This window comes from Eucalyptus grandis, chromosome 3 (assembly GCF_016545825.1).
Source record: "Eucalyptus grandis isolate ANBG69807.140 chromosome 3, ASM1654582v1, whole genome shotgun sequence".
Lineage (NCBI taxonomy): Eukaryota > Viridiplantae > Streptophyta > Magnoliopsida > Myrtales > Myrtaceae > Eucalyptus > Eucalyptus grandis.
Window position 1 is genome coordinate 61095431 of NC_052614.1, and position 21531 is coordinate 61116961.

The window sequence follows — 21531 nt, forward strand, 5'->3', positions numbered from 1 at the left end:
CATTGTGCACATTCCTGGATACAATATTAACACACTCCCATGCGTTGTCATAAGCTTCGCGCCTGTGCAAGTACTGGCGACTAAATAAGAGCGAGATATATAGAAAGAATTGATAAAAAGACAAAAAAATAAAAAGAAAGGATATATATCTTGTTTTTAGTGCCTAAGTTTTTTTTTTTTTTTGGTCGAAAGAGAACTTATATTATATTAGAGATTAATACAAGCGGAAGCATCCGAAGAAAGAACATTAAGAAAGGAAGGCGGAGGAAAGAAAAGCCGGTTTGTCGATGGGCCTTGATCCCGATGGGCTTTTGCAGCCCAATCAGCTGCTAGGTTTGCCGTTCGTGGAATATGTCGAAGCGAAAGGTGAGGGCATTGCTGAAGAAGATCTTCGAGAATCGCGAACAGATGACTCTCCTTCCATGGCGGCTGCTGTTTCGTCCGAACGATCTCCACCAGCTGCAAGCAATCAGATTCAATCACAAGTGGCTGAAGATGGAGACCCTTCTGGATGATCCGTTGAAGAGCGAGACATAAGAGCGTAGATCTCGGCTTGGAATGGCGCGAAGCGAGCACAGATCGGGTAAGCACATCCGTCAAAATTCCTCTACTGTCTCTGTAAACGCAAGCTATGGATCCTTGCTCAGATGCTGGGCGAAAAGCCCCATCAATATTGCATTTGATAAAGCCTTCCGCTGGGGGGGTCCATCCGTGCCCTAGACTGATCTGACCCTTTTGAATCTTCTTTGGCGAGGGTTGGATGACCTTGAAGATAATGCGTTGGGAGAGGGCTTCATTGACGACAAGAAGAGAATCCAACGGAGAGTGGCGAAAGACGGCGTTGTTTCGATGTTTCCAAATTTCCCACAGGAGATGAGCAATCACTTCGAAATCCAGAGACTCTCGAGGGTTAGAAATATAGTCTACAAGCCAAGCATCAAGTCTGCGTACGAGGTAGGACATATGCGACTACGATATCTTCATGGTTCCATATGTCGTGAGTCCAAGGGCAAAAGAAAAACAGATGCTCTATTGTTTCGGTATAGAGTTATGGCGAGAGGGTACAAAAGGGTGCTGAATGATATGTCGGTAAAGGTTCTGTTTTGTGGCTAATGCGTTTTTACAAGCTAACCATAGAAAAGCTTTAAGCTTGGGCCTTGTCTGCATATTCCAAATTTTTTTCCATAACGTAGGCGGGTTAGTATAAGAGGATGATGGGGTTTTAATTATGTGCTGAGATTGTGCGGAGAGATAATGATGACAACTCTTCACCGAGTAGGTACCGGAAGATGTCTCTGTCCAAACCAGGTGATCGTGGTGAAGAAAAGGATTGATAGGAGTGTTGAGAATGGCTTTACTAACCTGGTGATCGAAGAATGAAGTAATGGCGAGGAAGACTTCCATTCAGAACGTTGAGAATCAATGAGATCAAGCAACAAGTGCTGGTTCGCCCTCGCAGTAAGCCTCCTATCCGACCTTGAGGTAACCAATGATCTGTTCTAATATGAATCTGCGACCCATCTCCGACTAACCATCGTAATTTAGGAGTAATAACCTCTCTCGCCTTTCACTAAACTCGCCACCCCCAAGAAGGCCGATGTCCTAAAGTAGCAATTTGGAAAGAGGAGTATCGAAAATATAAACCTTTAAAGAGCCGACTCCAAATAGCTTGAGGTTGTTGAAAAAGTCTCCAGGCTTGCTTTCCAAGCATAGATTTGTTAAAGTTAATTAAATCACGAAAACCCATCCCCCCTGAAGCTTTGGACAGCTTTAATTCGGACCAGTTTTTCCAGTGAATGCCCGTATTCTTTTATGCTTACTCCACCAAAAAGCTGAGATCTTCTTTTCTATTAATCTGAGAGAGACAACGGAAGCTTGAAGATGGACATGGCATATTGCGGTAAGGCTGTATCACTTTGATTTGAGTAAGATTTCCTTGCCACTTTTCGATAAAAATTGTTCTCGCCAACCCTGCTAATCTAGCATTTACTCTTGCGAGAATCCAGGAGAACATTTCCTTCTTGGATCGGCCCCAATCCGAAGGAATGCCCAGGTATTTTCCATACTTAGTGAGAATAGGTACCCGAGTTCTTGTGCTATGTTGTTGTAGAGAGTTAGGACAATATTTACTAAAGAACACACCAGATTTATTCCGATTTATGAGCTGGCTTTGTGGCGAAGCAATATTGGTTTAGGAGGTTAGCAAGATTTTGACTTTCAGAAATGGTGGCTCGGAGGAAAAATACGGAATCATCGGCGAAAAATAGGTGCGATAAGATAGGACGGTCTCTATTGAATTGAACCCCCTTAAGATGACCTATAGACACGGCTTGAGAGATAGATGCGGATAGGGCATTGGCTATTAAAATGAAGAGGTATGGAGAGAGGGGATCACCTTGGCGCAGTCCTCTAGTGGGCTTAAAATAAGGAAGATGTTCACCGTTAAATCTAATGCTGAAGGAAAGCGTAGTGACACAAGCCATGACACGAGAAACCCACTTAGAGTGAAAGCCCAAATGATTTAAATAGGCTGCCAAAAAGTCCCATTCAACCCGATCATAGGCCTTCTGCATATCTGTTTTTAGCATAAAATTGAAACGTTTCTTGCATGCCCTTACTCGAAATTGATGCATGACTTCTTGCACCACCATAATGTTGTCCTGAATCTGACGGTTGCTAATAAATGCTGCTTGCTCATTTGATATCAAAGAGGATAACCATGGTTTAAGTCGATTGGCCATTATCTTGGAAATGATCTTGTAAGCAAAGTTACAAAGACTAATAGGACGGTATTGTTCAATGCTTTACGGATGCTGAACTTTAGGGATTAGGGCTATAATCGTTCGTTAAGTCTGGTAGGCATACTTCTGTATCAAAAAAATCTTGGACCGTTTGAATAACCGATGATTTTATAACATTCCAGTGATGCCGATAGAAGAGTCCGGGAAGGCCATCGGGACCGGGAGACTTTGAAGCTCCCAATTGACAGGTTGCTTGGTAAATTTCCTCTTCTGTGATCTTTCTCATCAAATGATTATTTATTTCAGGAGTTACCACCGGCGGACATTGCTGTAGAAAAGGTTGAAAATCCCGATTGCCCACAGATCGATATAGCTGAGAGAAGAAACCCTGAGTAAGTTCTTTAAGCTGATCTGGTTCTCGAATCCACTGATGATTAGTATCTAGAAGCATTGTAATTCGATTTCGCTGTCGTCGTTGCATAGTAGAAGCATGAAAAAACTTTGAATTATGGTCTCCCCATTTCAACCAATTAATACGGGAACGCATAGCCCAGAATTGTTCCTCTCGAGTCCATAATTGATGAATTTCATATCGGATTGCATGAGCTTGCTCTTTATCCCCTCTTTGATAAAACGGTCGATTAATGATTGATTGCGTTGAGAATGCAAATGAGAGATACGTTGGTGACTGTTCTTGAACCTTTTTCTGCTCCGGCTAGATAATCGGAGAGCAAGCGCACCGTAACCGGAAGCAATGAGGTACTACCATTGTCCCATGTCTTTGAAACTATGTCGTGACACTCATGATCTAGGTTCCAGAAAGCTTCGTAGTGAAACATTTTTGTACGTCGACGAGATGGGGACGCGCTTGCAACTTGACAAAGGGGTGATCCGAGCCCACAGGAGGTAAAGCATAAACTTCGAGAAGGGAAAGACGTCGGCCAATCCAGAGAACAAAACGCCCGATCTAACTTCTCCTTTACAAGATCATCCCTTCACGGTGATTGGACCGGGTAAATTCACAGCCTTTCTTGTGTAGTTCTAGAAGGGCACAATCATTAATTAGGTTCCGAAAAGAGGTCATTCTCGAAGTGGATGCAGGTCTCTTACCCATCTTCTCCCAGGGAGAAAGGAAATCATTAAAGTCACCAAGACAGATCCAAGGTAAATGATTGGCAGCATGTATAATTCTGATAGTATCGAGAACTCTTGACGGAGTTGATATGATGGGGAGCATGCAAGCAAGTGATATGCGTAGAGACGAAGTTCGAGGATCACGGGCAATGAAATCAACAAGCGATCATCCAAATGAACAAGAGAAACTTCAAAAGTGTCATTCCAAAACAGAGCGAGGCCTCCCTTGAAGCCGACGGGGGTCCTTCACATAAGAGTGAGTGAAATGTAACTTCCGCGTATCCTATTCACAAAATTCTGATTATGCTTCGTTTCCATTAAGAACAAAATATCGGGCTTATCACGAGGCTATCATCGCCTTTAAGGCTTGAATTGTCGGGGATTGCCCAATCCCCGACAATTCCAAGAGAAGATTCATTTGGAACCCGGTGGTGTTGAGAGGGCCGCCAAAGCCCGAAGATCGGGAAAAGTTGCCTCAAAAACTAGGGCATCCAAAAGAAGGGACTCATCCATACTGTAGATGAAGGAAAGGTCACATCATAAGGTGCATAGCGTTTATATTTTTTACTAGAGCCCCCAAGAGACAGAGGACGAGTGATCTTAGATCGCATTCTTTGTTTATCCACTGTACGTGGCTGAGTAGCTTTCATCTTTGTCTGCTGGGGACGAGATCCGTAGTAATAACGAGAGGGATTGACAACATTCAAGCGCCCGGAAGGTTCGTGTTGTATACCAGGATTCAAAGTTACATCCACCTTGGCGGGGAATAGATGGAAGAGCGAGTGCGGGCGAAATGGAGGAGGAGTTTCAGTGCTTACTTCGTCCATTGTCTCACTAGGGGATTTAGGTTGATAAAAGCATCCCGGTATGGACTAAATTGTTTAAGCTCGCTCTCGGCCAAGGTCCATAGATCATCGTGGCACGACCGTCAAATTGGGATTCATCATAAGGAACCTCCGGACATGAACGCAAACATAATGCCCGAGACGTCCACAAGAGTAACAGTAATGTGACAACCGCTCATACCGAAAATCCAACCAGAGAGTTTTTCCTTCAATACTTATGAGTTTGCCATTTTTCAAAGGTGCTTTCAAATCTAATTCAATCCGTATTCTTGCAGAGTTATCAGTTTTCACCTCCGAACTTTGCCTAAGCGAGACTTGACTCTACGCGAGAATATGAGGAGAAGTCCACTCAAAGGTAATCCAACAACATGCACCCAAAACATACACTTACTAAAATCATAATGTTGCAAAGGAGTGATGGGTTGCCATGGGCGAAGATTAACCAAGTGGCCAAAAAACAGCCAAGGGCTCCCATCCAAAGACACGCCTTCGCTCTAATTCATTTCGAAATTTGATTATATACAGCCAGTATCTGCTGGAGTAATCTCTACATGTTCGATTCTCCGGGCTTTCTTCATTGCAACTTGAAATGCTGATATGTTGACAGAAGGATTAGTAAAAACATTACCCACCAAGATAAGACGACAATCGTGCAGTTTGGCCGAGGAAGGAAGATCATCCCAGACCTCCAGCTCCTGTTCTGAGCATAGTTGACCCAGGCGACTGCATAGAGAAGCAATTATGGAGGTATCGTCCCTTTCATCCATTGATGTAAGAACCGAAGAACACTAGGATAGATTATTTGTAGAAAGTAGGACCGAAACTAAGGATTGCAAGGGTTGCATGTTACGGATCGGCTACATGCAAAGCTGGAAAAATCAGAAGTGAAGAGATAATGAGGAAAAACTCCGAACGAGAATAAGATGAGGACTCGGAAGTATAGGAAGAAGATGTGCATGCAGAAGAGTGAAAGAAGAACGGATACAATTAAGGTAGAAGTAGCGACGAGCTCCGAAAGTGCAAAAGGAAAGCTGAGATCGGACGAAGAACGGTTGAAGATGAAGACATGGCGAATATCTCGACCTAGACGCGAGAGAAAACTCTAACATGGGCGAGAGAACGTAGTTTTTAGTGCCTAAGTTGCATGGATGTAAAATGGATCAAATCAGCAGATGGAAAATTGGTTGTGAGCTTTGACTTAATAAACAAACATGTACAAAAGGTCCACTTGTTATTTGGAATCTCTTATTTGCTATTAGCGTTGAGGTGCATATGTGAGAGGGTTTGCCAAAAAGTCCACATTGGAAATGTGTTGTAAAATAGGGCAATTAATAGAATCCTAGCTGGCCTCTAACTCGCGTATTTACTTTTTTGAGATAAGATGGATTTAATTAGATGTGTTGACGGGCTCAAACTTGACCTCTTCTTTAATGATCTCCCTAAAAGTGAAGGTATTGAGCTTCTTCTACATCTTCCCATAAGTGATCTCAAAGCCAATGATTTGGATGGGTTGGGCCCAACGTGGGTTGACCCGCATCTGATGGATATCTTAGGCTCCGTTCGTTTCACGGAAAATGGACCATCTCCGGAAAACATTTTCCCAGAAGTTATTTTCCAGGAAAATGGCTATATTTTCCGGTGTTCGGTTAATACTTAAATTTTGAGTGGAAAACATTTTCCACCGTTCGTTAACTAATTTTTTTTATTTTTTTTTTTTTTTTTTTATTTTTTCTTTTTCTTTTCCTTCTCCTTCCTCCTTCCTCCTCCTTCTTCCTCCTTCCTCCTTCCTCCGCCGCCGCTCCTCCTTCTTCCTCCTCCGCCGCTCCTCCTTCTTCCTCCTCCTTCCTCCGCCGCCGCTCCTCCTTCTTCCTCCTCCTTCCTCCTTCCTCCTTCCTCCTTCCTCCGCCGCCGCACGCCTGACGATGGCGAGCCGACCAAGATCCGGTCGCCAGATCCGGCCGACCAAGGTCCGGTCGCCAGATCCGGCGAGCTGGGCGGGGCTCGGGCCTCGCCCGAGCTCGCCAGAGGTTTGGCGAGCCGCGAGCTCGCCGGATCTGGCGGCGGAGCTCGGGCTCCCGATCAAGGCGAGCCCGAGCTCCGCCGCGATCCGGCGAGTCGCGGCTCGCCGGGCCTGGCGAGCTCAGGCGAGGCAGCCCCGCCCGGCTCGCCGGATCTAGTGAGGCCGAGCTTCGCCCCAAGCCGGCGAGGCTCGCCTCGCCCGATCTGGTGAGGCTCGAGCTCGCCGAGCTTGGGCAAGGCGGGCTTCCACAGATCGGGCTAGGCGGAGCCTCGCCGGCCCGGGGCGGAGCTTGAGCTGGCTCGCAACCGCGGCCGGTCGCCGGTCGCTGGTCGCCGGCAGCTGTCGGGGCCGGCCACCGGCCAAGCTAAGGAAGAAAAATGAAAAGGAAAGAAAGGAAAAAAAAAAAAAAAAAAGGCAGAGGAAGTTGTGGAAAATGTTTTCCACTTTTGAAGTGGAAAACATTTTCCTTAGATTTGCATGTAAATTTTACTGTTGATGGAAAGTATTTTCCTTGAGTTGTTGATTTTCCGTGAAACGAACACCGGAAAATCCGGAAAACATTTTCTGGAAGTTATTTTCCGTGAAACGAACGCAGCCTTAGAAAAGGAATATTAGATGTGACTCTTGCTCAAGGTGGAAGATAATGCGTTCTTATTAAGCTTGGTCGGGCCAAGACGATCGAGGAGGAGCCAAGGAACAGACATTGCAATCCTGCCGAGAGGTGCACGTGAGGTGTTACGCTAAAAAGTCTCAAATTGAAGATGTAATGTAAAGTGAAGCAATTAATATTACTTTTGCTACGCCTCTTAACAAATTATCACATCCAAAATTTCATAAACCAATCTTAGATCACAAGAAAAGTTATGTCGTTTCTAAGGACATTCCTCAAAAGATATGATCAAACAGACCAATGAGCTCGAAATCAATATTATCTCCTTTCCATCCTTAAACAAAAAAGAAATTAATGATCTAGAAAAACTAATTAAACCGGTAATGATCCATCTGAAGGTACTTTGCTAAGTTCTTGTTTGTTTATCGCGCATCTGCAAGTCCGCTATGATTGTCGTCAAACCTTGGCCTCTTTGCGTTCCCATTTGGGATATAATAGTGATTTCATGAAGCTTTCTAGTTGTTAGTCATGCTTGACAAAATAAGTAAATTGGCTTAGTGGTTGTCTAGTTCTTTCAATCTCACTTTATTTTAAATGTCAATGTGCTAACTAAATTATAATAGAAAAGTTGGAGCATTGTGTACATGCCTAGATAAAATATCAACACAGTCCCACGCTTAATCATAAGCTTCACACTGGAGAAAGTACAAGTAAGAGCGAGATGGATGAGACAAACTGATAAAAGGCAAGGGAAAAGTGTATATATATACATATATATCTAAAATAAATAAAATCAGCAGATGGAAAATTTGGTTATGAGCTTTTCGACTAAACAAACAAACATGTACGTGTGGTGCACGGAGTGTTATGCAAAAGAAGTCCCACTTTTAGAATGTGGTGTAAAATGGAGCAATTAATGATTGCCTATAAAAAAAAAAATTGTCAAAAATTACTTTTTAAGAGAATGCCAATCCAACCGGATATGTTGACATGCTCAAATTTCAGCTCTCTCTTAACAATCTCCTTATATGATGGTATTGGGCTTACACTGTGCCTCCCTACAAGTGGTATTAAACTAATGGTTTGGACAGGTTGGGCCCAACATGTGTGGATAATCGTTTGGTGAATATCTTGAGGAAATATATTTTGGATGTGACTCAAGGTGGCAGATAATGTGTTCTTGTTGAGCTTGGCCAAACCAAAGCAATTGAGGGGGAGTCAAGATAGATGTTGTACTACTACTGAACTTGGCTGAGCAAAGGTGGAGATTTGAGTTGAGATAATATCAATGTGAAAGAATACCTAGATTAAGGAAGAGCGGGTCTAACACAAAAGGTTCATACTTGAGGCGAAGATTTATCAAGGTGCAAATGTGAGGGTGTAATGCAAAAGAAGTTCCACATTGGTGATATGGTGTAAAGTGGAGCAATCATTATTCTTGTGGGTCTAATCAATTATGTTGAAGGATTCGGATTTGAACTCTCCCTTGACAGTCTCCGTAAGTAAAATATCGGACCGTGCCTTCCAACAATTAGAAAGGTATATCTTTGTTTACACCTAAATTTTGGCGACCCATTTAGTCATTTATCGCATTAAAAAATTAGGGGTTAAATTTATCCCTGAAAAAATATTAATTGCATAACATATAGATTTTGGTGCATTTGTTTTTAATTTGCATTTTTACATTTATTTATTGGTGGTGGCGGATGGGTCGAATTAGTGGTTTTGGGTTTTTTTAAATTAATAAATTTGGACTAAGCCCATGAAGAAGTATAAATTGGCCGAGCCCGTTTTCTGAAATTGAGATTTGAAATGAGGATTTTTTGGAATTTAAGAAAATCGGGTTGTAATCTTATCTTTAAAAATCAGTAGAAGATATTCGGGAGATAAGGAAAAGGATTTTCGTGATCGTAGGAGTTATAAGCAATCTTCGTATGAGATGAAATATTTACAAAAGATTGCATTTTGTTTTACTTATATAAGGAGTGCACGGGAAAAAGTTAAAAATGGGGAGGGCTTTTCTAGGTTTCTCTTCGTCGAAAGGAAAGAAGAGAAAAGGTCAAAAGTGAAAAAAGAAAAGTGAAGTTTCTGCAGAAAAGTAAAGGTGAGCAGAGAAGGGAGACCGTGAGAAGACGTCAATCAGCAAGGAAAAAAATAAATAAAAAGAAAACAACAGGAACAGTGTCGTCTTCTTCGCGTGGGTAGTCTCGCACCGTGTCGGCCACTGCCCGTTCCCCTTCCGACGTTGCTGCGGCTCCTGTTCTGCTCGTTGTCGCGCCTACCGCGTCTCCACCCACCACCGGCAGTTGAACCGCCAGCCATTGCCGCTCCGCCGGTTGTCCGCGACCGCCTAGCGCCGATCTGCCTCTGCACCAGTCCAACAGAGCTATCGCCTTGTCGCACTGCAACCCAGCCGTGTCGACCCGTGTGCCCCGCTCTGAGTACTGCCCGTGCCCTAAAATCGCGACGCCACCGGAGCCCCAAATCAGCCGTACCGCCGAGCCGATCTGCTCTCTGTTGCAGCCCACTGTGACTCGCAACCTCCTGCTCGCTCGCCACCGCGCCGGAATGCCACCCGATCCGCACCTTCTGCAGCAACCGACGCCGCCGCGCCTCTGTACCCGCAAGCTCGTCGCGACCCACCGCTCCTGTAGCCAAGCCCGAGCGCCACCCGTTGCCCAGCAACCGGACCCGAGCCGAACCGCTGTCTGACTCGACGCCCTTGCAGTGCTCCTGTCCGTGAAGCCACCACCGATTCACCTCCTCATCGCTCGCCTGCCGCCGGTTCACCCTCGCCGGAGCTTCCTTGCTGGACTGACGACCTGTTGCCCTGGAGACCAGCCGCACGAGCAGGCCCACTTTTGAGAAAAAGAAAAAGCAAAAAAAAGAGAAAAAGAGGATTAGGTAGTCTTTTTATTTATTTATTTTTTGTTTGTTTTTATTTTCTTCTATAGCTTTTTTTTTAGTGAAGTTGTTCCTTATATGTATGATTGATATTCCGACATGAAAAAAGTCTCTCAAGTTAGGGATTAACAGTTCGATTTTCGCGCCCAAAATCCGACTTGCAATTCCTTACAAAAATCAACAATTCAATCTCAAGCCTAGAGATTCGATTCGCGATTTAATTTTAAAATTGGTCAACCCGATCTCATGCACGAGATATGGTTCGCAAATTTTGGATATCAATATTGTCTTGCTTGATTTGATGTTGTGGTGTTTGGATCAATTTTATTTTCATAAAAAAAATTTAAAAAATTTAAAAAAATCGAATTAGGGTTAAGTTTGTTTTAGAATGCTCCTAATCTTAGGTTATCTTGCATGTTTAGAATTGCAATCTTATTTCGAATTTTTAAATAAAAAATCCAAAAAAATGCGTTCATTTAGGATGTTAGTTTTCTTTAATTTAAATGACACGTTTAATCATTTGGCAATTTTAAATTTCGAATTTTATAAAAAGAAACAAAAAAAAAAATTATCATGCATATGTCATGTTGAATTAGGGCATTCTTTGCACGTCATTGCATGTTAGGATTGCATGTTTATCAATTATAGGTAGATAATCTCTCCTAGATAAATTGCATGTTTTTGTTGGGAAAATAAAAATGCCCACGTCATATACAATTAAGTTCATGAAATGCACGTCATCTATTGATTGTTGTTAGGTTCATTTAATTAGAAATTGCCCGTCATTAGATTAGGTCATTTAATAAATGTCGCGTGACATATAACTAGCATATTAAATTGTATGTCGCATGTCATTTTAGTTAAAATAATTTTGTACGTTATTGCATTGCATTTACATGTCATTAGAATTAAGTCATTTTAGTTAATTTAGATTGCATATTTAATAATTGCATGTTCATTAAGAAATCACAAAAAAAATTATTCATATAGTTTAGGACATGTTGTCATGCCATATCATTTCATATTAAATTAAAAGCATTGCATTGCATATGGATTATAGTCTCGTTAAAAAGTGAAAGCAAAAATTGAGAGATTGCTTGTTAATTAGAAACCATATCTAGGGTTATTGATGTGGATTTTAATTTAACAATGCAGATGCTTTCGTTGCTTTGAGGTAAGTTCTGCATTATTTAATTGCTTTCTTGGGTGTTAAATTGGTGGTTTGCGCACCCGCATGATCACCTCACATGTTAGGAAAATAGATTTAAAATCAATTTAAGCTGCCTGCAAAAAATATTTTTTGAAAATAAAAGAATGGTACCGAAAGAGCATTAGAGAAATCTAGTATAACCAAGTCCCCGTACCCATAGTCTCTGGTTCGTAGGAGTAAAGTAAATCTCCCGTTACTTTACTTGGGTGTCTAATTGACCCACCAAAAATAGATTAGTGGCGACTGCTCATTGAAAAATCGATTGCATGTTAAGAACTTGAACCTAAGTCGCGGGTGGTAGGGGCTTGGGAGAGCCCGAGCTAAGTTTAGGCTTAGTAATCCATTAGTCAAACCTAGGTGGTTCACACCCGAAAATTTGGTCGCGACAATCTTTCATAAGCAGCAAATGTACAGCATCAAATAATAATTCATCACATTAACAATTTTGTTGTTCACATCATTCTTAAAGCAAGTACATCACATTCAATTTTAGTGGGAAAAAAAATAATATGTCACATTCAAAGTTCCAAATAATGTAATCTCTATCAACATCATAAGTTATTTATTTATCTCTAGTATGATGTAGCCCAAGGTCGGCTACTCAGACAATAGAAGCGAGAGTGGCTTGCACGTGCCGAAATTTAGTCACAATATTGAGCAGAAATTTCTGTTATGCTAATTCAGGAAAATGAGCATAACTTTGTCTATTCATATCAAAATGACCTGATTTCAAAGCCAAAAGAACGGAGACTCGAAAATCTAGAACTTTCATGTTTTGAGCTTTCTCGAATAAGAAATATAGGCTTGTTGATTTTTTATGGAAGTGGGTGAAACGAGATTGGACAGAATGAAGAAGGGTAGAAACTTCAATGGTTGATCTTCTACACCCCCAAGGAAGTTGAAATGGCATTAATTCTTCGAGATTGATGGCTGCAACTTTTCGATAATGTAGGCTTTCAAAGCCCCAACTCTTCAAGTATAGAGTAAAAACTCTTCTAGGTTTTCAAGAGGTTTGAACTTTTCAAGGTTCAAGAGAAATGCACTAAACAAATTTCATTAATCAAATTCAATCTCTTTTTTTTAAAGAGACTTGATGACCTTTTAATAGCACAACAAAAGAAGAGCAAAAGACTAGACTCAAATCTATAATCTAATAGACATTTATGTACATAGAAACTAGAAACATTTAGAAAACTAGGCGTTGTTAAGACTATGTTCATTTCACGGAAAATAACTTTCGAGAAAACGTTTCCCAAATTTTCTAACGTTCATTTCGTAGAAAATAAATTGGTTGAGCGAAAACATAGTTTTCTGCACTAAAACAACAGGAAAATGTTTTGAAAGAAAAGTTGAAACATTTAGACACAAATGTTTCTACTCTTAAGAAAGCGAAGATAATCTCTTGAAAGAAAATGCATTTTTAAAAAATGACTTATCAAATATTTCAAAAAGATTCTCAATAGGATCTGAGAAACTTGAAAAAATTCTTTCAGCACAAAGACCTTATTTCAATAAATCTGGTTTAGGAATGACAGCAGAAACCATTCCTTTAATTGATTTTCCTAAAGTGAAGGAAAGAATTAAGCAGAGACCTTCAAAGACATTTTACAAAAATCATTTTCAAAAGTGTTTGTAAAACCGGTGGGTCGAAATGCTCTCAGATGTTCAAAGTGCAATAGTGCAGATCATTTTGAAAAAGACTGTCCTATGGTTTGGAAACCTGTTAAGAACGTATGGGCAAAAACCGCATATCATACTAACACCAATGGACCCAAGAAAATATGGGTACCAAAGAAAGCTTGAGTTTCTTTATAAAATGCAGGTCACTATCAAGAAAAAAGGTAAAATGATATCTGGATAGTGGATGCTCAAGACATATGACAGGAGATTCAAATTGTTTCATAAAGCTCGTTCAAGTAAATGGTGGAAAAGACTCATTTGGAGGAAACAACAAAGGAAAAATTGTGGGATTTGGAACTGTAAAGATTGGAAACCTCACTATAAGCAATGTTTCCCTAGTAGAAGGACTCAACTACAATCTACTCAGTATCAGTCAGCTATGTGATAATGGTTTCAAAATCAACTTTCAAGAGGGAATATGTTCAGGAACCAATAAAGATTCTACTCAGTCATTCATGGGCCGAAGACATGGAAATATCTACCTCTTGGATGTGAAACCAAATGAATCGCAATGTCTAATCTCAATTCAAGATGAAGCGAGCTTATGGCACAGAAAGCTTGGGCACATCAATATGAAGCAAATAGCCAAACTTTCAACAAAGAAGCTTGTTCGTGGTCTACCCAAATTGTCATACCAAAAGTCTGATCTATATACACCATGTGTATTGGGAAAACAGGTAAGAAATTCCTTTAAACCAGTAAATCAAGCTTCCACTAATCGTGTACTCCAGCTTCTGCATATGGACCTTTTCGGACCGACCAGAACTCAGAGCATTGGAGGTAAGAAATATTGCCTAGTAATTGTGGATGATTACTCACGATTTACTTGGGTATATTTCCTGGCAAGTAAGTCTGAAACTTTCTCTTACTTTGAAAAGTTTGCAAAAAAGGTTCAAAATGAAAAAGGGTATGCTATCTCGAGTATAATAACAGATCATGGAGGTGAATTTGAAAATCATGATTTTACAAAATTCTGTGATGAATCTGGTTTTCAGCATGTATTCTCCTCTCCATATACTCCAGAGCAAAATGGAGTTGTGGAAAGAAAGAATAGATCGCTTCAAGAAATGGCTAGAACTCTTTTAATTGAAAGTAACATCTCTTCATGTTTTTGGGCTGAAGCAGTTTCAACAGCATGTTACATTATAAATAGAGTTTTTCTAAGGCATATTCTGAAAAAAAAAACCCCCCTATGAGTTATTCAAAGGAAAGAAGCCTATTGTTTCATATTTTCATGTGTTCGGATGCAAATGCTTTATATTGAAAAATGCAAATGATAGAGTTGGTACGTTTGAAGAAAAATCAGATGAAGGAATCTTCCTTAGATATTCTACCTCAAGCAAAGCCTACAGAGTCTATAACAAGAAGAGTCAATCTGTGGAGGAATCAATGAATGTCAAATTCCAAGATTCTATGCAAAATGAATCTGCTCAGACTCATCTTGAAGAATCTGAACCTACTCCAGACTTTACAAAGTCTAAATCTCAAGAAGCAACTTAGACTCTGAAAGACCAGCAACAAATGGTTATTGAAGATTCAAATGAAGGAAGTTATCATCAACCCGACAAATCAACCGATGCTTGGAAGCATAAGTCCAGTCATCCCAAAGACCTCATTATTGGCGACATTAATGAAGGAATTCACACAAGATCCAAAAGGCGCGAAGAGTCTAGTGCTGTGGCTCTTATTTCTGAAATTGAACCAAAAAGCATAGAAGAAACTTTATCTGATGAAAGCTGGATTGGAGCTATGCAAGAAGAACTCAGACAATTCAGTATTAATAATGTCTGGGAGTTGACTCCTAAACCAAAATGTAAATCTATTATTGGAGCTAAATGGGTTTCGGGAACAAGATGAACGAAAAGGTAAAGTCGTAAGAAACAAAGCAAGACTCGTGGCCAAGGGATATACGCAAGAAGAAGGGATAGACTATGACTATACTTACGCACCAGTAGCAAGGTTAGAAGCAATTCGATTATTACTTGCTTTTGCTTGTTATAAGAATTTCAGGTTATTCCAAATGGACGTCAAAAGTGCTTTCTGAATGGATTTATCCATGAGGAAGTCTATGTGGAACAACCACTTGGGTTTGAAGACCCAAGGAAGCCAGACTCAGTATTCAGACTGAAAAAAGCCTTGTATGGATTAAAGCAAGCACATCGATCTTAGTACGACAGGCTGAGTAAGTTTTTAATTCAAAATGGCTTTGAAAAAGGTAAAGTAGACACTACTCTGTTTATCAAAAGAGAAAGCAAAAGTTTTCTGCTTGTTCAAATATATGTTGATGATATCATTTTTGGATCCTCAAATGAAAGTTTGTGCAAAAAATTCTCTAAGTCTATGCAGGATGAATTTGAAATGAGCATGATGGGTGAATTAACCTTCTTTCTTGGACTTCAAGTGAAACAATTGAAGGAAGGGACTTTTATTCATCAAGAAAAATATGCTAACGATCTTGTCAAAAAGTTTGGACTGGAAAATTGCAAAAAGACTGATATACCAATGCCAAGTTCCTTGAAGATAGATAAAGATGAAGGAGGAAAGAAAGTTGACCAGAAGCTATATAGGAGTATCATCGGTTCACTTCTTTATCTTACTACTTCTAAACCTGACATTTTGTTTAGTGTTTGTATTTGTGCCAGATTTCAAGCAGACCCTAAAGAATCTCATCTAAGTGCTGCAAAGCGTATTATCAAATACATTGCTTCAACTTCAAGCATCGGCCTTTGGTATCCTAAAAAGGGAGACTTTACTCTCCTTCGATATTCAGATGCAGATCTAGCTGGTTGCAGAGTTGATAGAAAGAGCACCTCGGGTACACGTCGATTATTTGGAACGGGGACGGTGTCTTAGTTTTCAAGGAAGCAAAATACGGTAGCTCTTTCTACAGCAGAAGCAGAATATGTAGCTCTCGGAAGTTGTTGTTCACAAATTCTATGGATAAAACAACAATTAAGAGATTTTGGAATTGAAGATTCATGCACGGAGATCAACTGTGACAACACCAGTGCAATCAATCTTACCAAAAATCCAATTCTTCACTCAAGAGCAAAGCATATAGAGATTAGACATCACTTCATTAGAGATCATGTTCAAAATGGAGAAGTTTTAATTCGGTTTGTTGACTCAAAGAACCAACTGGTGGATATATTGATGAAGCCTTTGGAGAAAAATCAAATTGAAATCATCCGTTCCAGACTCAACATCTTGAAGCTTGAAGAAGTTAAAGTCTAGAGACTTTTAGTCTCAGACAATCATGGTTCTTGACTGTAAGTTATTTTATTAAATCTCGTAAAGGTACGATCTTTTATCCATATATAAATGATTTATACTATTGTCAATTTCCGTGAAAAGTGCAATTTTTTCCTTTTCAAAAAGAGTTAATGGCAGTTATCCATTTTTGAAAAAGGCAGTTATTTTTTAAAAATGTATCTTTTAACCTTCCTTTACGACGTTTGGTATTCCCCCGTTTCGACTAAGCTATATACGGGCGGTTCCTCTTCACTTAACTCCAAAACCCTAAAAAGAACCGATCTTCCATTCCTGTCTTTCTCCCTTGTTTAATCCTCAAAAAGTTGTCATCTTTCTTGGGAAAGTCAAGCAAGGAATCTTCCAAAGACTGAGAAAGATGTCATCTTCAAGAAAGTCTTCGAGGATTGCAAGCAGGGGACCACGGCGAATGAGTAAGGGGCCTACTCACTTTGATCTCACCGAGGAAGGAGTCACCAAGTCAGCAGCGAGCCCACAACATTCTCGGCGGCGTCATTCTCTACCATCTAGTCCACAAAATGATGTTCATCAACAAGAGGAAGAAATCGTCGAAGACGAGATCTGTAAGAGTTCAAAAGCCCTCTTTTATTTATAAGCTTTACCGTGCTTTAAAGAGCATTGGTACTCCATTGAACTACATCGATGAGTTTCTTAAGGACAAGGGATATGGGAATGAGTACATCTTTTTGCGAAAAATGGAGAGTTTGGAAATTGCTCCTAAGGGGTTGGTAGAAAAAACCCTTGCAAATATCCCAAGTGATCCGCATGTTGGGGGATTTAATCTGATAGATGGAAATTATGATGACAGATTGTATAGCCAATTTCAGTCGAAAATGGGTGTTGCGGCGAAAATTCGAGGAAAAAGAACAGAGTTGTTTAGATCGAAAAAACAGAATGATTTATACTCCAAATTGTTGAAACGTGGGGTGATTAACCCTAGGAGTGTAGATTTTGATTTCCTTGATCTTTGAGAATGTCAATTTGAGGGAAAAGTTCAGTTTTCTTCAACTTGAACAATTGCATTCGAGACACCACATAAGCCTATGCTCCATTAACTGCATATTTCTATTCAAATCTTAGTTTCTTGGATGCGAATAGAATCTCTTTCAGTGTCCGAGATCAGGACTTTATACTGGATGTGGATATGTTGGCAGATGTTATTGGGGTTGAGAGAGAGAGGTATCAACCCATAAGTGTCTCTATAGCTCGTGCCACATTGGAACTTGTTAAAGACAGAATGACAGAGGGAAGGATTTCCTACTCAAGGATGCATGCGTTCAACATTCTGCTTCACAAGATTGTGATTAATTGCCTCAGACCGAAATCAACTTCAAAGACTGATGTTTCTAACTCAGAGGCAAAGCTGATGTATGCCATCAATGCTGGGAAAAAGTTTTCTCTTCCTCACACTATTCTGCTTCACATGTATAGAGCAGTGGTGAAGGACAAAGGCCAACTTCCTTATCCAGGTCTTGTGTTAAAGATATTCAGACATTTAAATATTCAACCTCCACAAATTCTCTGTGTTCGACCTTGTGACAAAATGGTGGTAGGACTGAAAATGGTGTCCAAAATGTGTCTGAAAGAGCTCGACAAGGTGTTGGAGAAATTTGAGAAAACTCCTGTCAAATCTCATCAAGTCTCTTCAGTAGCGAAAAGAAAAGGAAAGGAACCCATGGTTGCTCCATCTAAGAAGAGAAAAGCTCTCATTATTGATGAAGATGATGAGGATGACCTCACAATTTCTGCTATAGCATTAAAGAAGCTGAGTTGTTCTGTTCCTGAATCAATGGAACGACGGGAGAAAGAAGCAGAGGAGAGAAAAGAACAGGAGAAAGAAGAAGATACAGAAGCAGAAGAGAGAGAAGCAGAGGAGAAGGAAGAAAAGGAGAAAGAAGCTGAAGAAAATGAAATAGACAAGGAAAGGTTTGAAGAAGAAAAAGAAAGAGAAAATCAAGAGGAAGGAGAACATGAGGAAAACTCTTCTCCACCTGAAGCTATGGAAACGGGGGAGATGGTGAAAACGAGAGGAATGTCCTCATATCCTATTACCAGTGAAGGAGTCAGTCGCTCTCCAGCAGATCCAGAAGACATTCATGCCTCTCAATTTCCTGAGGAGGGACATGGTGCTTCATCGCCAAATCTGCGTGATTATGCTAATATACCATCGTTTGCCTTTACTCCATCAGATCATGCCGAAGCCAGTACGCAGACTAATAACTCAGCAGATTTTCGCAGAATCATTGATGTTCTCTTGGAAATGCAGGGTCAGATATATGCTTTGGAAAGCGAAGTTCAAAACTTAAAGAATCCAGGACAAGCTTCTTCCGTTTTATTGTCTGATCAGATCCAAGCCCTTACTCTTCAGATTCAAGCCAATGCTAAAGGAGAAGAGGTGGATCAACTGAAGGAAGAATTGAAAAAGCTGGAAGGCATCATCCAGTCCATGGGAGATTTCCAGCTTATTCGCATTCCCAGGCAAACTTGACTCCATTCTATTCACATCTCAACTTCTTTTTTACGATGACAAAAAGGGGGAGAGATGCGAGATTTGAAATCTTTGAACTTAAACTTGTTGAATTTTTAGTTTGTTTTGATGTTTGACTTGTGTGTACGTATGCGGATGAGGATTGGTGAACGTGGATTTGGATTTGACTGTTGTTTATATTAAGTACTATTGATATCTTATGAATGGCTTTACTCTCATGAAAGTCTAACCTATTTTCTGTGGTTGCAGATTCTAGTGTTATCATTAAGCTATTAATCTTTATGAGATATCCATATTTGCTTGAGTAATGTTTTGCAGGTCAAAGTTATTCAAATCTGCAGGAAAGTTTTGTCACCATCAAAAATGGGGAGATTGTTGAAGAAATCTTTCTAGAATATTTTGAAGTTGACAAAACGTTTCTATCAGTCTAGTCTGAAGTTTTGCAAACTCTTCTGTTAAAGTCTAAAGACCTCCGGACTACCAGATTCAAGACTCAAAGTCTATTCTCATTGACAGTTTCTAATCCGTTGAAGAAAGGCTATCCAGATCTACTTCATTAAGGATTTGGCCTTATCGACTGGAGAAGATCTCTTGGCTGGATATAACATAACGGATTCCTTTATTCAAATCAAGAATGATTAAAGATCCGATGATTGACGAAGTATTCTTTGAAGGTTCTACTTATGGAAACCAAGATCCTGATTGTATGGGCGAGCATGATTGATGGGCTATCGACATGTTCCTCTAAATAGCTCGAATAATCTTCCTAATTGATTCTGTCCAACGGGAGGATTGGAAGAATTCCTTTGATAAGTGCCAACGGGTATGATGGCACAGAGGAGTATAAAAGGAAGACGTTCCAGTTGTTCGAGGTGGTGCACAATAGAAGAATTCCAAAGTCTGAAGCTCTTTGATTCTTAGTCAATTTATTTACTGAGCGAAATCTTGTATACAAAAGAGAGTCTATATTTTGAGATACCTTGAGGAAGTGTGATAGAATATCTACACTTTGTGGAATCAAGGGAAAGCGGTGCTATAACATCTCTTCTGTTCATAGTGAAATTCAGCCGAGTGGGCTGCATCGGTGCGAAAAAGAGTGGACGTAGGCTTGGAATAAGGCGAACCACTATAAACCTTGTGTTCAATTTTCTCTTCCCTACTCTCTAATTTATTTTAATCATAGTTCGATTTGTTAACTAAAGGAGAGCTTCCTTTTTGATTTGTCTAGTATTGTTTTCATATTTCGAGAAATTATTTTTACACTTATTCACCCCCTCTCTAGGTGCTTATACTAGCTATATCAGGGTCGTCACAGGCTATTTGAACACGGCGGGGGCAGCAAAGGCGACACGCCAACGATAGACACGGTTGAGCAAGTTCGCATCCAAGGATAGAGATGATGACCAGCTATTGCGAAGACTCGGATTGAACAGCTAGTGATGAAGAGAGGTGACAGGCGTGTCCTCGATTGCCGGATCTCCAAGAGCCACCTCCCTCTTTGTTGTTTTTATCCTCTGCAAGATCACGTGATGGGTTTCCTTGACTTGGAATTCTCAACCTTGGTCGACAGTTTTGATAGTAGGGAACAAAATCCACCCCTTGAACTCACGGTCTTCAACTTTTAACTTGGATGAGTCAACTTATCGATGACACTATGACGGTGCTTGCTAGTTGGAGATGCGAGTGATGGAGAGCAATAGCAATGACACGTCACGGCTACCATTGGAGCATAGCGAGATCCGAGGGGACAACGTGAAGCCGCGACTGGCTACTTTGTTGTGAAGTTGCTAGAAGTGGTGAGAGGCAATCGCGTCGGAGGTGCGAGCACTGGTCTGGTCGTGGAGAGGGCGCTGGCATGGAGAGTTGTCTCTGCTGAAAGCTAGCCGAGATCTCTCCCTCTCTCTTACGTGATTTCTTATTTCACGAATATGTGGCCGTATATTCTCAATTGTGTGGCCTTCCCCCCGTTCTCTCTTGAAAAATGCAGCACTCTTTTATAGTGGTTCCAGACGGCTGTATTTTTATGGCATTTTCCAAATTTCCATCTCTTGCCACATTAAATCAAATCTGTAAATTAGAGCATGATTTTGCAATCGGCTCAATCCTACTCAGATTTCTTCCATTTTGCAAAATTCTTGCATCTTTTAAATTGCTTCTGCATTTAATGAAATCCGAATGCTCATCAGAATTTCAAATTTCCATGCATAATCAATCAAATCAATTTTCCCCTTTTTTTTATATTTTCCTTTTATTTGTTCCAATGCAATTTTTATTTTCCTAGAATTGCCAAAATTAGGTGTCAACAAAGGTGCTGAATCTCTTGAGGGAGTTTGAGAGACGGCAGATGAAGGATTCAGAGTCAGTGAAGGAGTACTCTGATAGGCTGGTTGGGATAGCTGAAAAAATCAGAGTTTTAGGGACTGACTTGAAGAATGAAAGGCTTGTTCGGAAGATCCTTGTGTCTCTTCTAGAGAAGTTCGAAAACACCATAGCTTCTCTGGAAAATACAAGAGACTTAGCTGATATAAAGCTTACAGAATTGTTAAATGCTCTGTAGGCACAGGAGCACAGAAGACTAATGAGAAGAGAAGAGTTTGTAGAGGGTGCGCTGCAAGCTAGAGTGAAGTCA

At 40.5% G+C, this 21531-nt stretch overlaps 1 protein-coding gene and 1 long non-coding RNA gene across 2 annotated transcripts in view; both read left to right on the plus strand.

Annotated features, from left to right (window-relative positions):
• Positions 1-21531, plus strand: part of LOC104440250 (ankyrin repeat-containing protein BDA1-like) — a 66010-nt gene that overhangs the window by 10566 nt on the left and 33913 nt on the right. The window lies entirely within an intron of this gene.
• On the plus strand, positions 1870-3138 carry LOC120291182. Its single transcript, XR_005549082.1, has 3 exons — positions 1870-1900; positions 2000-2053; positions 3048-3138. It is a non-coding gene; the product is annotated as an uncharacterized LOC120291182 (long non-coding RNA).